Raw genomic sequence first — 7,584 nt, 5'->3', positions numbered from 1 at the left:
AAGGATGGTCCTTTACACAGAAAGAAGCATAAAAGTGTAGGAACAGCCGTCTGGGAACATGACCCACATCAAAACCACAGTCCTCAGTCTGCTCTTTCTTTAGCCATTCTTTCTCTTTTGTCCTTACAGACAAAAGTGAGATGTGTGTATGCCTGGTGTGTGTGTGTGTGTGTGTGTGTGTGTGTGTGTGTGTGTTAAAACAGAACTTGAGACCCCCAAATTTAAAAAATCTCAAATTGAACATATTGTTTGCCTTGTATTTCAATGATTGTGCCATTCAGGACAGACTTAATATCCAGAGATCTTCTCTCCTTTTACCATGAAGATCTGTTTTCCTTTTTTAAGTACCAGCTGATGACTTTGGCAAAGTTCTCATTTGACTTAGAATGTCATTTGGAATTGAGGGATAATACCCATGAATTGAAAATGTGGGTATTAAAATAGAGCAGAAAATGGATTATTTTGGTCCTGCCAAAAAATGCATATGTTTAGGATAAAAAGTAATAGGATATTCTTTGGAAAAATTATCCATGGGGAGAAACCTCCAAGTTAGCTCTTTTTTTGCTTTGGCAATTCTTCCACCACCAAATGCGGTACCTGGCACTTCATAGATGATTGAGGGAGACTGAAAGGTTAACTGATGGTAATTCATTTTAAAATGTTTGGCTGTATAAAGAATTTTAAAACTTAAGTTTTTCTGTTTGATGTCTGTACCTTCTGAAGATATCTTTATTTGAGATGTGTGTGTGCAGTTGTGCAAACATGGGGCACATAGGCTTATGAATAAATGATGAAATAATTGCTATTTCCATCTATTTTAAAAAGTAACCCTGTGTTGGAGAAGACTCCTGAGAGTCCCTTGGACTGCAAGGAGATCCAACCAGTCCATTCTGAAGGAGATCAGCCCTGGGATTTCTTTGGAAGGAATGATGCTAAAGCTGAAACTCCAGTACTTTGGCCACCTCATGCGAAGAGTTGACTTATTGGAAAAGACTCTGATGCTGGGAGGGATTGGGGGCAGGAGGAGAAGGGGACGACAGAGGATGAGATGGCTGGATGGCATCACTGACTCGATGAATGTGAGTCTCAGTGAACTCCGGGAGTTGGTGATGGACAGGGAGGCCTGGCGTGCTGTGTTTCATGGGGTCGCAAAGAGTTGGACATGACTGAGCGACTGATCTGATCTGATGCATAAATTTCTTAGGTATCTTAATTGCCTTTACTATGTAAAGAAATCATATTTATTTTGCATTCATTTATTCATTCATTCATTCATTCATCCAGTTGGTCATGTCCTTCACCATTGCCCCATGTTACCAGGTGCTATGTTAAGACTGGGATATGTAATGACAATCACAGACACTGTCACAGTGTTGCAGACTGTGTAGTGACGTTCAGATCAGATCAGATCAGATCAGTCACTCAGTCGTGTCTGACTCTTTGCAACTCCATGAATGGCAGCACGCCAGGCCTCCCTGTCCATCACCAACTCCCGGAGTTCACCCAGCCTCACGTCCATTGAGTCAGTGATGCCATCCAGCCATCTCATCCTCTGTCATACCCTTCTTCTCTTGCCCCCAATCCCCCCAGCATCAGGGTCTTTTCCAATGAGTCAACTCTTCATAAGAGGTGGCCAAAGTACTGGAGTTTCAGCTTTAGCATCATTCCTTCCAAAGAAATCCCAGGGCTGATCTCCTTTAGAATGGACTGGTTGGATCTCCTTATAGTCCAAGGAACTCTCAAGAGTCTTCTCCAACACCACAGTTCAAAAGCATCAATTCTTTGGCACTCAGCCTTCTTCACAGTCCAACTCTCACATCCATACATGACCACAGGAAAAACCAGAGCCTTGACTAGACCAACCTTTGTTGGCAAAGTAATATCTCTGCTTTTGAATATGCTATCTAGGTTGGTCATAACTTTCCTTCCAAGGAGTAAGCGTCTTTTAATTTCATGGCTGCAGTCACCATCTGTAGTGATTTTGGAGCCCAGAAAAATAAAGTCTGACACTGTTTCCACTGTTTCCCCATCTATTTCCCATGAAGTGGTGGGACTGGATGCCATGATCTTCGTTTTCTGAATGTTGAGCTTTCAGCCAACTTTTTCACTCTCCACTTTCACTTTCATCAAGAGGCTTTTTAGTTCCTCTTCACTTTCTGCCATAAGGGTAGTGTCATCTGCATATCTGAGGTTATTGATATTTCTCCCGGCAATCTTGATTCCAGCTTGTGTTTCTTCCAGTCCAGCGTTTCTCATGATGTACTCTGCATATAAGTTAAATAAGCAGGGTGACAATATACAGCCTTGACAAACTCCTTTTCCTATTTGGAACCAGTCTGTTGTTCCATGTCCGGTTCTAACTGTTGCTTCCTGACCTGCATACAAATTTCTCAAGAGTGACGTTAGCACCTGCAGAAGTCATTTATGACATTTTTTTGCTTCTGGATTCTTGAGTCATTGCTGACATGATGTGTCTCTTATTCTTGATATCATATTATTACATCATTGTCATTATCTTGATACCATTATATTATTTTGTATATCATTTGTTTCAGCCATTCTTAGATGAACTTTCTAAGAAAGCTACCTTCCAATATCAGTACATCCAAAAACAAGAGGCCATCAAAATGCCAGAATCAAATCAGTTGATAATTGTAGTAACACAAATTCCCTCAAATATCTCCTCAGAGAGAACAAGTGATACACTACATGATTTGTGAATTTAACATGTTTATGGTCCTTTAGTAGTTACCTTCATTAATGCCAGCAGCTCAAGCAAATTTGAGATGAATAAATTCTATCTAGTTTGCCTATTATTATTTTGAAGGCTGTTACAGAAGAAAAATCATGCAAATGGCTGTCAGGTCGTCACTTCTGTGTGTACACTGGGAAGGAGCTCTAACTCGTTACTCAGATGAAAAAACTTATCTGGAGGCGATCAGACTCTCAGCCATTTGCAGGAGCACATCCCTTCCTTCAGATGGTCCATTCTGAGCTAACAAGTATTGTCAGGGCTGAGGTAGAGGGTGGAGAAGCGGGGAAGGAAAACAGGATAAGTTGCTGGGGTGCCCAGGGAAAATCTCTGGTTAAAGATGTTTTAGCTGATCCTCCTTTGCTGGTGCCTGGGCAGTGATCTTTGAAACTATCCTATTGGCCTCCCTGTTCTACTTTTTCCTGTGAAAACTGCCAGGAATCTCTCAAAGAAAATTTCCAACTTCACCCCACTGCTTAAGAACCTGGTGTGACTCCCTATCCGCTCTGGATTCAAATTTTAACCCTTCAGGCTGCCTGAGAACTCTGCCATCAATGGATTTTTGTATGTTGACTCATCTCTTGATTATGTCTATGACCCTTCTGTTGGACTCTGTTCTTTTTTGTATCCTGTTCATTCATTCATCCATTTACTCATTCAGCAAATAGATGGGATGATCAATCAGTTCCATCCAGCTGTGTTATGATTCTACAAGCTATAATGTGAGCGTTCTCTAAATGACACTCTTACATCTGCATCCTCTGAGAGCTGTTTCTTGGCTCTGTATTTCCTTCCTGCCTCATGTACATGAATCCTGTTCACTTTTTCCTTCAAGACTGTACCTAAATTTATCTGCTCCAGGAAGCATTCCCCCTGGGCTCTTGGTCCTGGGTTAAACAGACTCTTCTTTACAATTTATGGATCCAGCTAATCCAAGGTTATTGGCTCTTGCTGCCTGCTACTTTGCAGTCCTCAGCTATTTTACAAGGGCCTGCATGCCACCTAGGCTGGCCAGAAAACAGCTCAGTGCAGGCAGGTTGGAAGGCCCTGCCTTCCTATTCCCAGCTGCCCCTCTCTCCTCTTGGCTCAGAGTATGCTTCTGAATGCGGTTGAAGAGTCACTTCTCTTTTATTTAGGAATTCAGATCAGAAACTCATGGCATTTACCCAAGGTGCAACTGCAGATCAGAAAAGTGAGCCTGCCTGCAGGCCTTGACTGAGCCCTTGAGTCAGAAAAAAGATGATTAGTTTGTAGGATGTCTGGAATGAAGGGGCACTGCAGACTGAAGTGGAGGAATACATTGGAAATATTACATGACATGCACTTGGAGACTGGGAGGTTGGATGGTTTTGATTCTGCCAGTTACGCTGATAAGAGACACTAAAGAGATCAGGTTCACTACCAATTAGCATCAAGTTAATCTTGGCTAATAATGAAGCGCCTCTAAGGATTTGGTAGATGTGTCAGCCACTCCCACAATAGCCCTGTGAAGCTGTGCCACTTGGAACCTGTGTCAGAAGAAAGCTCTCTGGTGATGATGTGTTGCACATTCTGGTCCCTGCACTTCTCAAAGATGTCATTTCCTGGGCCTGAAGGGTTCGACGGGTTTTTGGAGGAATGACAATCCAATCTCAGATAAGCCGGATTCAGAAAATAGGTCATCAATGTGAGTTGCAGTTATTTTCCTTCCAGCTTTCTTCTGAGCTTAGTTTCAATTGCTTTTCTTGCAAAGGGCAGGCACAGCTGCCCTGCCTGGTGCGCAGGTGAGGGGATTGATAGCCACTCCGGCCTCAAACCCTTTTCAGGCACCATCTAGATCCCTGAGTCCTCAAGACTAACATCTGCCTTTTGTCTGGGCTGTTAAATTCCCATTAAAAGAGTGCAGAAATGCCCTCCTTGAGTATAGATTTTTTACACACACACACACATACACATACATCATAGTTCATAGCTACTTGATTTGCCACCTGCAGTTTATAATAGAACAGACCTGTGGGATTATAAACCACTTTATTTTTGCACAGAATTTCTCAGCTTGATGCCAAATTGAAGGGCATTAATCATCAGTAATTTGAGTTGTTTTTAATGTATTTCACTCAGGTCTAAGGCTGTTAAAGCCAAGATAAATTTCTCTATACTTTGGTAAGGAAGTGAAAAAATCTGATCACTTAGTTAATCATTTGTCATAGCTGTGGGTGTGAATTGTTCCTTAGTACCTGCAACATTGTGACTGCTTTCTGATTTGGAAATGACGATTTGAACAATATGAGATAAATTCAATTATACCATGATTCCTTTTTTCCCTCTCAGTATTTGTATAGGCTTAAGGTTTAAAAATCATACAACACTAGGGAAGGGAACTTAGAGGTAAACCTAGAGATCTCTGGACTCACCCAGGGAGCATGGTCAAATGCCCATTCCTGGTCTCTCCCCCTGAAGATTCAGTGTCAGCAGCTCTGGGTTTGAGCAAGTTCAGTAAGCAGTGCCTGGAGCAATCACAAAAACACGATTAGTTCAACCATCTCATCTTTCAGATGAGGAAACTGAGGCACAAAAAGGTGCAGACAATTGAGAAATTTGGTAGGATCATAAAAATACAAGCTTGGTGCTCCAGACCAGTGATAGGAGTTCGAGTTCAGAGAGGGGAAAAGCTCCAGGTGATGCAGGGTCTTGGTGGGACAAGGTGGGATCCAGTTCTAAATGCGGTAGACTTTTGCATAACTTTAAAACAGATCTTGCTTGTAACTGTATGGGGAACTTACTGCTAGGGATGAGGGGCAAGGACAGGAGCTGGAGACAGGAGGAAGGGAGACTGTAACTGTGGTCCTGGTGGGGGACCTAGGTGACTTGAGCCCCTGGAGAAAGTAGCAGGGCTGAATGCAGGGCCCTGATGGAGATGCTGACAGATGTGATAAGGGGTCTTTTTTCTAATTTGCCCAAAAGGCTCCTTGGGGGTTTGTGGTGGTGGTGGCAGCAGGTATTTGGATTCAGGGATGTATTTTTAGAATAGAGCTAATCAGGCTTATGCAGATGACACCACCTTTATGGCAGAAAACGAAGAAATAAAGAGCCTCTTGATGAAAGCGAAAGAGGAGAGTGAAAAAGTTGGCTTAAAGCTCAACATTCAGAAAACTAAGATCATGGCATCTGGTCCCATCACTTCATGGCAATTAGATGGGGAAACAGTGGAAATAGTGGCTGACTTTTTTGGGGGGCGCTCCAAAATGACTGCAGATGGTGACTGCAGCCATGAAATTAAAAGATGCTTACTCCTTGAAAGGAAAGTTATGACCAACCTAGATAGCATATTAAAAAGCAGAGACATTACTTTGTCAACAAAGGTCTGTCTAGTCAAGGCTATGGTTTTCCAGTAGTCATGTATGGATGTGAGAGTTGGACTGTGAAGAAAGCTGAGTGCCGAAGAATTGATGCTTTTGAACTGTGGTGTTGGATAAGACTCTTGAGAGTCCCTTGGACTTTAAGGAGATCCAAGCAGTCCATCCTAAAGATTGGTCCTGGGTGTTCACTGGAAGGACTGATGTTGAGACTGAAACTCCAATACTTTGGCCAGCTGATGCGAAGAGCTGACTCATTGGAAAAGACCCTGATGCTGGGAAAGATTGAGGGCTGGAGGAGAAGGGGACGACAGAGGATGAGATGGTTGGATGGCATCACCGACTCAATGGACATGAGTTTGGGTGGACTCCGAGAGGTGGTGATGGACAGGGAGGCCTGGTGTGCTGCGATTCATGGGGTGGCAAAGAGTCGGACATGACTGAGAGACTGAACTGACTGACTGACTGAATCAGACTTATTGATAGTACTTAAAAAGTGCTCATTATTTAGTTATATATTTGTGAAGTAACTTAGAACTCATTAGAATAAGAAATCTTGTAAATTTGGAAGATTTCCTTCTCAAATCTACATAAGGCCCTCCGTGATGAACTCAGATAGTTTTCTGGTTTGATCTGTGGTATAGCTGGGTGACTACTTTGTTCTGTTCTGTTTGTATTTTATTTTCCACAGTTGCTGGAGGCTGGTAAGCCCAAGATCAGGCTACCAGCATTGTTGGCTTCTATTGAGAGCCCACTTCTTGATTTGCAGACTGTCACCTTCTTGCTGCGTCTTCACTGGCAAAGGGCCATCCTCTCTGTCTCTTCTTCTAAGGGCACTAAGCCTATTTGTGAAGACTCCATGACCTAATCACCTCTTAAAGGCTCCACCTCCAAATACCATTGAATTGGGGATTAGGGCTTTTACAAATGAATTCGTGGTGTGGGGTAGGGGCACAAACATATAGTCCATAGCAGTGACTTTTTGCCTCAGAGCAATAGATTCTGCCACAGAAAAATAGAATTATTTCTCCAAGTAAAAGCAAGGATTTTACAGAATGTGTTCTGTTTGTTAATGCTTTTTCAGTTACTTATGGTTTTTGTAAAGTATGGTCACTTCCACAAGTGAAATATATTTTTAGGTAGCTAAATGAGACTTTTTCATCTACAGGAGCTAGCCTGCAACAGTTAGAGGCATAAGTGATAAATGGCTTTTTTTTTCTTTTTTTAAAAAATTTTATTATTGGAGTATAGTTGCTTTACAATGTTGTGTTAGTTTCTGCTATACAACAAAGTGAATCAGCCAATGTATCTCCTCCCTCTTGGGTCTCCCTCCCACCCCGCATCCCACCCTGACAAATGGCTTTATCATGAGCTCATGAAACTATGACTTTGGTCTGACTTTCTTGTGGCCCATACTCATTGTCTTTCCCGCTGATCTGTGAGCACCGGGGCCCTGCAGCCTGAGTGGCCACGTGCTAGGTCCGGCTGACCCCTGGG

Source organism: Bos javanicus, chromosome 2 (assembly GCF_032452875.1).
Source record: "Bos javanicus breed banteng chromosome 2, ARS-OSU_banteng_1.0, whole genome shotgun sequence".
NCBI classification, from domain to species: domain Eukaryota; kingdom Metazoa; phylum Chordata; class Mammalia; order Artiodactyla; family Bovidae; genus Bos; species Bos javanicus.
Note: the sequence above shows the minus strand (reverse complement) of the source record.